General features: G+C 36.9%; 1 protein-coding gene across 12 annotated transcripts in view; it reads right to left on the bottom strand.

Moving 5' to 3' along the window:
* The window catches only part of MAGI2 (membrane associated guanylate kinase, WW and PDZ domain containing 2), a 1,464,809-nt gene that overhangs the window by 248,017 nt on the left and 1,203,195 nt on the right, over positions 1-13,597 (bottom strand). The window lies entirely within an intron of this gene.

A 13,597-nucleotide genomic window follows, 5' to 3' on the forward strand; every position in this document is an offset into this window, starting at 1 on the left:
CTTTATTGACTATGCCGAAGCCTTTGACTGTGTGGACCACAACAAACTCTGGAAAATTCTTAAAGAGATGGGCAATACCAGACTATCTGACCTGCCACTTGAGAAATCTGTATGCAGGTCAGGAAGCAACAGTTAGAACTGGACATGGGGCAACAGACTGGTTCCAAATTGGGAAAGGAGTACATCAAGGCTGTATATTGTCACCCTGCTTATTTAACTTATATTCAGAGTACATTATGAGAAATGCTGGGCTGGATGAAGCAAAAGCTGGAATCAAGATTGCTGGGAGAAATATCAATAACCTCAGATATGCAGATGACACTACCCTTATGGCAGAAAGTGAAGAAGAACTAAAGAGCTTCTTGATGAAAGTGAAAGAGGAGAGTGAAAAACTTGGCTTTAAACTCAACATTCAGAAAACTAAGATCATGGCATCTAGTCCCATCACTTCATGGGAAATAGATGGGGAAACAGTGGAAACTGACAGACTGAGCACAGAGTAATTATAAAAGGAAAACATACACTTTCCTTCTTTGGAATATTTACCATCTCACAGTGCATGCAAATAAATGCACTCTACGGGTTCAAATATGAAAGACGTTTTGTTTCTATGGGACCAAAACACTGATGCTGATTTCTCCCCAACACATCAAGAAAAAAAAAATTTTTTTTTTTTTTAGTTTTTCCTTTTTTCTCCGTTGATTTGAAAGGTCATGTAAACTCAAAATATTTGGAAAAAAAAATATTTGATACTGTTGCCAATCCAATGTTAAATTCTGAGCCCTATCTTACTCAGCACTTGATAACAATTGTTCACACTTTCCATCTTGAAAAATTTTCCTTCATAAGACAACAAGTACCCCTATGTCACAACTCATGCTTTCTTAACATTTGGCTGCTCACTCCTCCTCTTCATGACTCTAAAGTCAGAGGTCCTAGGCCTCAGTCCTCAGAATGTTTCTGTTCTTTCCTCATATTCAAGCTCTAGGTGTTCTCATTTAGTATCCAGCGTTAAACACCCTCCACACCAGCCATCACTGCTTAGAAACCTAAGGGAATCTCAAGTTTAGCACGCCCCAGACTGGATTCTTGATTTCCCTGCAGCCCTGCATGAGCATTTCCATCCATCATACCCATCATGTGCAGCTGGTTAGGTCAAAAACTTTACAGCCTTTTATTCCTCTCTTTCTTCAATATTCCCTATCCCATCCATCAGCAAACCCTATGACATTCCCTTTGAAATATATTCAGAATCAATTCTTACTGCCTCCACTCCTACCATCCTTTTCCAACCTCCTCATCTGTCCTTGGATTGCTGTGAAAGCCAACACCCTTGTTTGCCTGTTTCCATCCTTGTCTACCGACAGTTTCTTCTCAATGCAGTAGCCACAGGGAGTCTCTTAAAATCTTATATCACATCCCTTCTCTGCACAGACACTCCAAAGGCTTCCCATTTCACTCAGAAGCAGAATCTAAAGTCCTTTCTATGGTGCATGGCTACATAAGGCTCTCCATTATCTGTCTCTGTACAGACCCAGCAATCTGTCTGACCTCAGCCGATACTGCATCTCTTCCCCACTCAGCTGACACGAGCTTCCTTGCTATTAGTTATCTACACCAAGCACAGTCCTGCCTCAGGGCCTTGTCTCTGCCCAGAATGTTCTTCCCTGGATATCCACACGGCTGGCTCCCTTGCTTTCTTTAGATCTTTGCACAGATGTCTTTCCCTGACTACTGTTTCTAAAAGAGATGTTTCTTCTTTCTCCACCATTCTCCTTTCTTTTACTCTGCTCCTCAGTTTGTCTTCATTCTTATCCCTAACATATATTTTTTTCTTTATTATCTAATCCCTGCAAGAAGATAAGCTTCTTGAGGCAGGGACTTTGTTTTGATTACTGACATATTTCTAGCACTTAGACCTGTGCTAAGCACACAGTAGGTTCTCAATAAATACTTAAGTGAATAAATAAGTCCTACATATCTAAGCAAAAGCCATCAAAGCTTGATGTCCATAAAATTTTGGGAAGCTGACATCATGTAAAACTCACTGATACAGCAGTCAGAAAACAAATATTTGACTTCTATTTTTGCTACTTGTAAGTGGTGTGACAACTCTACAAATATTCTCACTATCCTCTCTCACTCCAAGGGTCATCTGTGCAACAAGGTCCATGTTTGGTGTACAGATTGTGACATCCATGACATTTTCCACATTATGATGAGGTACCCTGTCATTGATGTTTATTTATATTTCCTATATTTAGGGACCATAAATTGTCCACCCCTCTGTCTACACATGCATTCACTGAACTTGAGCCAGTTACTTAATACTGAGTCTAAGTATTAAGATTTGGCTGCTCACTCCAGGAGGGAAATATGAGTAGACCTTGTGAACTTTAAAACATATACTAATTGCTTAAGTGTACCTGAAAAGCTTGATTATAATACCATGTTATAAAAAAGATTTCATCTCACACTTTGGCATAATCGGTAGTTATAATCCCTGATGTGCAGGTCAAGGTGCAGGCAGCATATTTGAAATATCAAGGGCAGAGTATCTACCATGTGTGTGACCCTTATTCCTGGGCACACAGGAACACAGAATGTCCCAGCTTCTGATGGTTAATGGGGCCAAAACTGAGCTCTGGTCAACTAACTGTAGGAGAAAGTGATGCACACACCTTATGCGGCTGGGCCCACAGCCTCCTGCATGATCCTCTGTTCTTTCGTTTGTGCTTTATCTGCCAGTGGGTTAGAGAGGACCCGGGGGGTCGGGGTGGGGGGCTTCAAGGCCTTAAAGCATGAACAGGGGAGAAGAAGCCTGGTTCCCTGAGCCACTGTATGGAGGATAGTGGCCTAGAAAACCTGTGATTCAGGAATGTGTAGTGTTGGAAATCATATAAGTGAGAAACAGACTTTTATCGAGCTTCTGAGGCCCAGGGCATATTTGTTAACACAGCAGCCAGTAAGCCATGGTCATTCACACCTCATGATGTGGATTTGTTTCTTGTTTGTTTGGTCATGTTTATTGTTTTCTGCTGACATCAAGTGGAATGGTAGATTACATAATATTAATTGTGTGATATCCACTTTTTCACCTAATCTCTGAAGAGCTGCTGCTGCTGCTGCTAAGTCGCTTCAGTCGTGTCCGACCCTGTGCGACCCCATAGATGGCAGCCCACCAGGCTCCCCCGTCCCTGAGATTCTCCAGGCAAGAATACTGGAGTGGGCTGCCATTTCCTTCTCCAAGCACTCTTTTCAAATAATGAGTGCTTCTCTCTCTCAGAAATATTCCAGTGACAGATCCTTATTACTGGTGAGTACTGACTTTCTCTTATTTTAGTCAAAACATCTTTTGATGACCTCTTAAGTCTTTCATTGCTGTGGTAGTACTGATAGTTTTAAACTTCTAAGTGTCTTTTTAAAAGTATCTTTTATAACTTTAACTAACTAGCTGTTAATACATTTCTCCAAAAACTAGTGACATGAAATAAGCACTAAAATATCTGGGGTCATGGGGCATGAGGTTTACAACTTAGTCTTAAATGGTTCAGAAACACATTCACCAATGCACAAACAAACATACACACACCCACACTCAGGGAACTGGGCAAAATGTTAACAGCAATGTGGGTGAGTGGTATATGATGTTCTGTGTACTATACTTGGAATTTTCATGTGAATTTTAAACTATTTTTAGACAAACACATTTGTTTTAGATAAAAATGTTAGTATTGTTAAAAATATCAATACTTCTTATAGCTTTATTTTTAACATTTTCTCTGTGCAATTTAAAACTTTTTATTACAATGTTCTTGATAACATGCTTTTTGAAATTTCAAAGCAGGAGTTCTCTATATAGATATGATTCTGTGTTCATGATTTTTATGCTTTGCCCTCAAAGTTTTGGTATAATCTATGCTGCCTCTCAAGTACTCTGAATTCTATTTGAATGTAAAGCAATGGGAATATGTGCGTTACTGATACTATTTATTATCATATTGTTGGCATGACAAGGGAATATTCTGATACAGTGAAAACTTCTGGTATCATGTTTTCTAGAAAAAAGAAAAATTTTCAAATATTAATCAGCTACAGTTTATGGGAGGCTCACAAATTAGGTAGGGAACTTTGTTGCATTTTAATATAAATAAGAGTAAAATATATGACGAGGAATTAGTAATCATTCTGGAGTTGCTTCCCAGACATCACATAACAACCTCCTTGGGTAGAATACATAACAATACCCTACCATACTAGGCTGAGCATCAGCCAACAAATTATTTATAAATAAACTAATATGTTTCTTGAACCACTGAAACAGAAAAACTATTAGCCAGTCTATAATCAAGATAATAGTACCTATAAGACATGAGAAAAATAGAAATAGTTTTAGGTCAAGGGGAAAATGGAAGAAAAAAATAGAAGATACTTGATTCAATTCTACTTAAATGAATTTGAAAACATGAATAAAAGAAACAATTTTGTAGGCTATAATATATATTATAAAAACCAAGTCCAGCCAAGACAGAAACTGTAAGAAGATTAATTACCATGGAAGAAATTGAGAAAGTTGTAAAAGGGTATCCCTCTCCTTACAAAACCAAACCAAGCCAAAACCAAAATCCAACTCACTAGAACTAGATAATTTCTAAGGTGTATTATATTATTGCCTCGAGAAATAGAAAACTTCAATTTAGAGCAGAGAGAGAAGGAAAATTATTGACTGCTTTTATGATACCAGTATAACTTTGAACAAACCAAAACAATGCCCCATCTCCCAAACTTGTGACAGATGTCATTTACTAATGTTGATGCAAAATTACATATAAACAAATAGAATTTAGGGATGTATTATATACATAATACATTTTATTCTAGGAATGAAAGGATAGTTCAATACTAATAAATGTCTTAATGCAATTTATTCACAATGATAATTCAAAGGAGAAAATAATGATTATACCCATAGATGCCTTTTGGGTTTTTGATAACATTCATTATCCAATTTTGATAAAGATTTTTAATGAAATCAGAATTGAAGGGTACTTCCTTAATATGATAAATAAAGTCAATATTGTGTCTGTGTAAAATGAGACAGTTTTCATATAAGCCAGGGATAAGAATTTCTATAATCATCTTCGTTAACTAACAATGTTCAAGAAATAACAGATGTATTAAATAAGACAAAGCAGAGGCATGCAAATAGGAAAGGAGGAGGCACAGTGACTGTTATTTGTAGGTAGTAAGATTATGTGGGCCCATATCCTATGCGATGAACTGAAATAAATATAAGAAACATGAAGATAACTTGGGGTAAATAACTGATTATGAAATTAATATTCAAGAGTAAAACTCCATGGGGTAAGGAGATATGTGACAAATAAAGGACAGATTTATGTGGACACATATCTATTTATTTATTTATATCTGTCACCTTCCAAAGGAATGCCAACTGCATGGGAAAAAGGATGTGACTTTGTATACTGCTCTACCTCCAGTCCCCCCAAAATGCCTAGTACATAGTGGGCACTCAAGAAATATTTGTTGAAAGAAGGGATGAATCTATAAGACAGATTTACTCTTTTGTGTAGAGATAGATGTGCAAAGATACATCACTTTTTAATAACAGATAAAAATGGAAAGCAACTGTAATATCCATTAGTGGTGATTAAATAGCTATTAAAAATAATGAGGTGTATTTCTGAATATATAAAGCCCTTTAAGATAAATTGTTAAGTTAAACAAAGCAAGACACTAGTCCATAATCCAAGTCTCAACACATTTAAAATGAATGAAATCATATAAAATATATTATCCTCCAAGTATAAATCATTAGAATCAACAGAAAGCTGGGAGATCGTAAATGTTTAAAAAATAAACAACATGTTTCTAAGTAACCTATGGTTTATAAAATAAATTACAAAGGAAATAAGAAGATATCTTGAGCTGAATAACGAAAACACAAAATATAAAAATTTATGGAATTCAGCTAATGAAGTGCTTCAAATAATTTTATTAGGGAGAAGAGAGTCATTAAGCTTTTACTTCAGGGTGACAGAAAAGGTAAAATAAATCAAAGAAAAAATCAGTAGAAGAGAAAAAGTTAAAGATCAGAGTGGAAATAATTAAACTAGAAAATAGAAAAACAATGAATCCAAAAATTAGAATAGACCTAAATTGATAAAATAAATTTAATTAGTAATTAAAAAATCTTCTGGGTAAAAACCCAGACTAGATGTCTTCACTGGTGAATTCTATCCAAACTTTTAAGGGGGAAATAATATTAATACTACACAAACTCAGAGAACAGAGGGAAAGTCCAATGTTATCCTGAAAAAAAAAAAAAAAAGCAGACAAAAGAAAATTATAGAAAATCTCCTATCTTCAAAGATTCTTAATAAAACACAAGCAAACACAATCTAGCAACATACAAAAAGAATTATGTACCATAATCAAATGGGGTTATCTCAGGAATGATAAATTAGTTTAATATCTAAGTAATCATATAATGTATAGCACTTTATTAATGAAGAACAGTACTACATGATCATCTCAATAGTTGTGGGAAAAGTATTTGGTGAAAGTCAAGACGTTGATTATTAAGAGTCTCAATAATTTATGAATAGAAGACTGGAATTTTCTCAACCTGATAAAGGGCATATGTCGAGATGCACCCCACAGGCCTACAAGTCCATTGCTTACCCAGATGTAAGACCTAGGAAACAAACAGGAGTCAGCAACAGAGACATCAATGGTTTCATGGATGGCGGAGTTTACATGTCTAAAGCAAGATTCTAGAGAGTTATTTAGGGCTCCCTGGTGGCTCAGATTGTAAAGAATTGCCTGCAATGCAGGAGAGCTGGGTTTGATTCCTGGGTTGGGAAGATCCCCTGGAGAAGGGAATGGCTACCCAATCTAGTATTCTGACCTGGAGACTTGCATGGACTATTTGGTCCATGGGGTCGCAAAGAGTCGGACACATTTGAGTGACTTTCACTCAGAGAGATATCCCAGTGTGTGTGGTTGATGGCAGGCAGGACACAGTGGCAGTCTTCATTCTTGCAGGAGCAGGGAGGAGTTGAGGTTATCATTTACAGGAGTGGGCTCACTAGTTACCAGGGAAACCAGTAGAGGGGCATGACCCTCACCACCCCTTTGACAAGAACAATCACCAGCGGGGGCCTTGGGCAAGTACAGAGGAAGATCAGTCATGTATATAGGGTTTAGGTGAAGCAGGCACTGGTCGGGTGAAGGATAGACAGATAAGAGAATAGTCCTCTTGAGTGCCCTGACCACACAAAATATAAAAACTACATTAAAAAAAAATAATGATGTAAAGCAAATGCCTTATCACTAAAATCAGCAGTGAGATAAGGATGTGTATATGGGTTAGTTGCTCAGTCGTGTTCGACTCTTTGCGACCCCATGGACTGTAGCCCACCAGGCTCCTCTGTCCATGGAATTCTCCAAGCAAGAATACTAGAGTGGGTTGCCATGCTCTTCTCCAGAGGATCTTCCAGACCCAGGAATCGAACTTGGGTCTCCCGCATTGCAAGCAAAGTCTTTATCATTTGAGCTACCTGGGAAGCCACCCCTCCCCCGCTTTTTTTTTAATTGAGGTAAGGATGTTCTCTCATAATTATTTCTATTCAACATCATACTGGAAGTTCTAGCTAGTGTAGCAAGTTGCAGAGAAAAAAATCAAAGACATAAAATTGTAAAGAAGAAAATAAAGATTTACTACTAGATGACATAATAACTATATAGAAAATTTGATGGAATTTACAAAAAAAAAAAAGCCCAGAACTAAAGTGAGTGTAATAGGGTTACAGTGTCCAAGATCAAAACAAAAATATATATTTCTATATATTAGCAATAAACAATCTGAAAATGACACTGAGAAAACAATTCCATTCACATTAATTTTAAGAAGAATAAAATAGGTAGGAATAAGTTTAACAAAAGAAGTACAGATATGTACATTAAGGACTACAAACCATTGTAAGAGAAATTAAAGGAGATTCAAATAAATGAAGAGATATACCACATTTATGAATGGAGAGATTCACTGGCAATTCTTCAAAAACTGTTCTATAGATTCAATGCAACATCAGACTCTCAGCAGGCCTTTTATTAAAAAAAAATTAAAACGTTGACCCTAAAATTTATATGGAAATGCAAAGGGTCTAGAATAACCAAAATAATTTTGAAAAAAGAGGCAAAAGTTGGAGGACTCATGCTGCTTGATTTTAAGACTATATATAAAGCTAGTCTAGAAGTGTGGTATGACCATGGGGATAGACATATAGGTCAATGAAATAGAATAGAGTCTAGCAATAAACCACATTTATGCCAATTTATTTTTGACAGAAGTGCCAAGGAAATCCAAGGGGGAAAGGACAGTTTTTTTTTTGTTTTTTTTTTAATTTAAACAAATAGTGCTAGAACAATTGGAAATCTGTAGACAGAAAAATGCACTTAGACATTCCCTTATTCTATGCTCAACAATGATCTTGGAATGGTTTACAGGTTTAAATGTAAGAGTTAAAAATACAAAAGTTCTAGAAGAAAGCAGGGAAAACTTTGTGATCTTGGATTATACAAAGATTTCTTAGATCTAACACAAAAGAAAGATTCATAGAAGAAAATAATGATAAATTGGATTTTATCAAGAAAACTTTTGTGTTTCAAAAGGAAGCATTAAGAAAACGAAGAGACAAGCCACAGCCTAGGAGAAAACATCTGCAAATCATTTATCTTCGAAAAGATGCGTAATCAGAGTGTAAAAAGGACTTCTACAACTTAATATGAAGACAAACAGCTCAATAAATATACAAATGAGCAAAATGTTGAGTAGGCATGTCACCAAAGAAGATAATTAATGTTAATAAACACATGAAAACATACCATGGTAAATATATGAAAAAATTAGAGAAATGTAAATTAAAATCAGAAAAGGCATCATTATACCTAAAGAAGGCTATAATCAAAATGACTAATTGTACCAAACATGGGCAACAATGGGCAGAAACTGAAAACCTTACACATCGGTAGTGGGAATGTAAAATGGTATAGCCATTTTGGAAAACATTCTGGCTATTTCTGAATACTTTAAATATATACTTATCATGTAACCCAACAGACCCTAGGTATTTACTCAATAAAAGAGAAAATATATGCACTCACAAATACTTATATGTAAATGTTCACAACAGTATTATTTATAAATGTCAAACTTGAAAATAACTCAAATGTCCTTCCACTGGTGAATAGATTTTTAAAAAATGTATACCCATACAATGTAATACTACTCAGGAATAAGAAGAAACAAGCTATTCATTCTTTTCCCTGCATGGGTAGATCACAACAGCATTATGTTAAATAAAAACTAGTCTGTAAGATTCCACATACAAAAATGTCTAGAAAAGCAAAACTATCCAGAAAGCATATTAGTGATTATCTAGGGGCTGAGGGAATTGGGATGATGGATGTTCTAAGAATTATGGTGATTGCTGCACAGCTAAATCACTATAGCAAAACCTATCGAAATATATACTTATATTAATAATTGAGGCTTCCTAGTGGTGTAGTGGCAAAGAATCCACTTGCCAAAGCAGGAGATGCAACAGACATGGGCTCAATTCCTGGACTTGGAAAATCCCCTGGAGTAGGGAATGGCAACCCACTCTGGTATTCTTGGCTGGGAAATTCCACGGACAGAGGAGCCTGGTGAACTCCAATTCATGGGTCTCAGAGTTGGACTGAGACCACTTAGACCACTCACAACTGAGAGTTGACTGAGCCACCGAGCACACAAATAATTGGTGAATTCTATGGTATATAAATAATACCACAATGATGTTTGTTAAAAAATAAAATACACCTTAATAATCAAGCTATTCAGAGCCAGACATGTGTATGTATAATATCATTCCATTTATATTAAACACAGTACATATATTAACATACATGCTAGTTAAGACCACAAAATTTTTGGAAGTGTGTATATATAAACAATATGGTTACCTCTAGGAAGAGGACTAAAATCCCGGGAAAAGAGAATTACTTTTCATTATATACCTTCGGACACTGTTTGAGAAAATTAAACCACATAACCACTTTAAAAATAAAAAAATATCCTATAAATAATTTAAAACAGTTGACGATCCTGATACAAAGACCTACTACTACTAAGTCGCTTCAGTCGTGTCCGATTCTGTGGGACCCCAGAGACGGCAGCCCACCAGGCTCCCCCGTCCCTGGGATTCTCCAGGCAAGAACACTGGAGTGGATTGCCATTTCCTTCTCCAATGCATGAAAGCGAAAAGTCAAAGTGAAGTCGCTCAGTTGTGTCTGACTCTTAGCGACCCCATGGACTGCAGCCTACTAGGCTCCTCCATCCATGGGATTTTCCAGGCAAGAGTACTGGAGTGGGGTGCCACTGCCTTCTCTGGATACAAAGACCTAGGTACATGAATTTGCTCTTTAAAATTTATGCTTATCTGAGTGATAAGCACCTATGAGTAGCCTATGGTAAGACAAAGTGATTTTCATCATAAAACATGTTAGTTCCTATTAATTCCAGAGAGCTGAGTTCAGATAGTGGGAATCTGAGGCAAACATGAGAGGTTTTTTGACCAGAAGTACTTTAAACATCACAGGGTACTACATTCTGCAATTCTACACTAGCCACAAAATAAAAACAAATTCCTCATTCCAAACACAAACAAAACTTTGAAAACTCGATTTCTATATTAATCTGCAAAAATACTCAATCACTATACTGTACTGCTCAGTGAGTAAAGAATCCACTTGCAATACAGGAGACACACGAGACACAGGTTCAGTCTCCCCAGGTTGGGAAGATCCCCTGGAGGAGGGCATGGCAACCTGCTCCAGTATTCTAGCCTGGAGAATCCCGTGGACAGAGGAGCCTGGTGGGCTACAGTCCAAAGGGTTGCAAAGAGTCAGACACGACTGACTGACTGCACACCATCCCCCACACCCCTCCCCACACACTGTACATCTGAAACTAAAACAATAATGCAAATCAACTATGTCTCAATTTAAAAAAAAAGAAAAAAAAAAAAACAAAATAAACTTTGAATACATGAGGATTAAATGGAGATGCTGGAGAGTAGAGGAAAAGAACAAATAAGAATAGAGTGGTCTGCTGACAGCTGGCACACAGACATGTTTTCAGTAAAGGTATAAATAGCACTAATATGAGTATATATCATGCGTGCATGCTAAGCTGCTTAAGTTGTGTCCAACTCTTTGCAACCCCATAGACTGTAGTCCACCAGGCTCCTCTGACCATGGGGATTCTCCAGGCAAGAATACTTAGGGGGTTGCCTTGCCCTCCACCAGGGGATCTTCCCAACCCAAGGGTTGAAGCCACTTTGCTTATGTTTCCTGCATTGGCAGGCAGTTTCTTTACCACTAGTGCCAGCTGGGAAGCCTAAATATTTATTATATATATGTGGGCATATATATATATATATATGAAAAATGATTTCAGAATAATTTTTTCTACTATATCATGCCTTCTATAAAGATATTACACACAAAAATTTGTCCAGACTTGTTTCTATGAGTCATCAGAGGATACTGCAGTGATTTTCAGCTATACCATTTAATATCAAGAATCTGTCTCAAAGATTTAATTTTGATTGGACATTATGAAATTATGGCTTTTTAATTAAGGGTATTTGTTTTAATCTTAAGCAGTAGAAAATCAAAATACACTGTCAATATTGAATTATCAAGTTTCAAGTGCAATTTTGTAATAATGCTTTAAGGTCATATTTAAGACTTCTGCTATCATATTAATTTCTTTTTTTAAGACAGGAACATAGTACTTTGTGTTCTATGCCTATTTGTGAAATACTGTGCCTAGTACCTCATACCCATTTTCACACAAAAATCAATAACATAAATACTTCTGTAAGTGGAAACACCTGCAGAAAGGGCAAAAAACATCATAAAAGGTGCTTCTTTCAGCTTTGACTGCTTTCATTTGCATTTCAAACTGTCAGGGCTTTCCTGCTGTTTTTAATGCTTTGAATAGACAGTCACATATGTTTGCCACATGTGTGCTCTTCACGCAAGAGTTCCTCACAGTACTGCCCCTTCTGACCCATTCCTGCTGTAGCTCTGGTGGTAATCTACAGACAACAGACATTTAATGAGCACCTATTGCGGGCCATTTCACTAAGAACAGTTATCATCAGAATATTAACAGATGAGACATCTCAGACTCATGGACTGAGTGTCCCAAGTCCTCAAATTGGTAAGTAGAAAACTAGGACTTGCCGGAACCCCTTCATTTATACTTTGTTTTCAAGTACCCTATCTCTGACCCTCCCCTCTTTTTTCTTCCTAGTTTCACTGACAATCAAGAGCAGAGTAGCAGAGAAATGAAGGAGGTGGCCTCAGCTTAGCCCCATTCCCTTCCTCACAGAGCAGGGGGAAGGTAAGAAACCTCCAGGGCTTGAGCTCCTACCACAGTTCTTGCTACTTCCAGTTCCACACTTCACCTGGGACACCCAGCCCAGAACTTCAGCCCCAGCCCTGCTCCATAACTTTCTTCCCAGGTCACAGAAGGTGCTACAGGTAATTATTGATGAAGTGCTCCTGTAAGTAATGGGAGAAGTGTCCTGAGCAACCCTACTCACCACTCTGAAAAGATTTTTCTAGTCGGACACTATTCCCATTGGTCCTTTTGGGGATTATCAACACTGTACTTGAGCTTGGAAGGAGTTCAACCAGCTTCTACCTGATAGCAGGCATGCCTATGGACAAGTCAGAGCCTTGTTTCCTTCAGGAAAATCAAGTTTCTTACTTTAGTCAATGGAAACTAGTCTGAAACTCCACAACTGATATGTTAATAAAGTTTTGGAATATAACCTATTCACACTTGGTAACTCAATCTTTATCCTCTCAGTTCACAGCAATATATATATATTTACACACACACACACACACACACACACACAATACATAGGCCGATACATAGGCCTCACCTTACAGCTTGCGGGATCTCAGTTCCTGGACCAGGGACTGAATCTGTACCCTTGGTAGTGAAAGCTTGGAGTTCTAACCAGTGGACTGCTAGGGAATTCTCCATAGCAGTGGATATTTGTAAGACTGAAAGCACTATTTTTATTGTGTTTAATATAAAATAGGGAAAATGTTCTCAAAATTCAAAAGCATAGCTTCCTGGACTTATATTTTTCTCTATTACTCTTACCTTCAACTTTTAAAGTATGATTTCATAGGCTTGTGGTTGCCAAAGGAGAGGGGTGGGGAAGGAAAGGACTGGGGATTTGGGATTAGCAGATGCAAACTATTATATACAGAGAGGATAAATAACGAGGTCCTACTGTGTAGCACATGGAACTATATTCAATATCCTGTGATAAAGCATAATGGAAAGGAACATGAAAAGGAATATATATATATAAAACTGAATCACTGCTTTACAGCAGAAATCAATACATTATAAATCAACTATATTCAATAAAACTTAAAATTAAAAAGTACGGTTTCATTCAACCCCAAAGAAACTTCCATTTTCTCAATATTATTATAA

The sequence above is a fragment of the Bos indicus x Bos taurus genome, chromosome 4 (assembly GCF_003369695.1).
Source record: "Bos indicus x Bos taurus breed Angus x Brahman F1 hybrid chromosome 4, Bos_hybrid_MaternalHap_v2.0, whole genome shotgun sequence".
In the NCBI taxonomy this organism is placed as follows: Eukaryota; Metazoa; Chordata; class Mammalia; order Artiodactyla; family Bovidae; genus Bos; species Bos indicus x Bos taurus.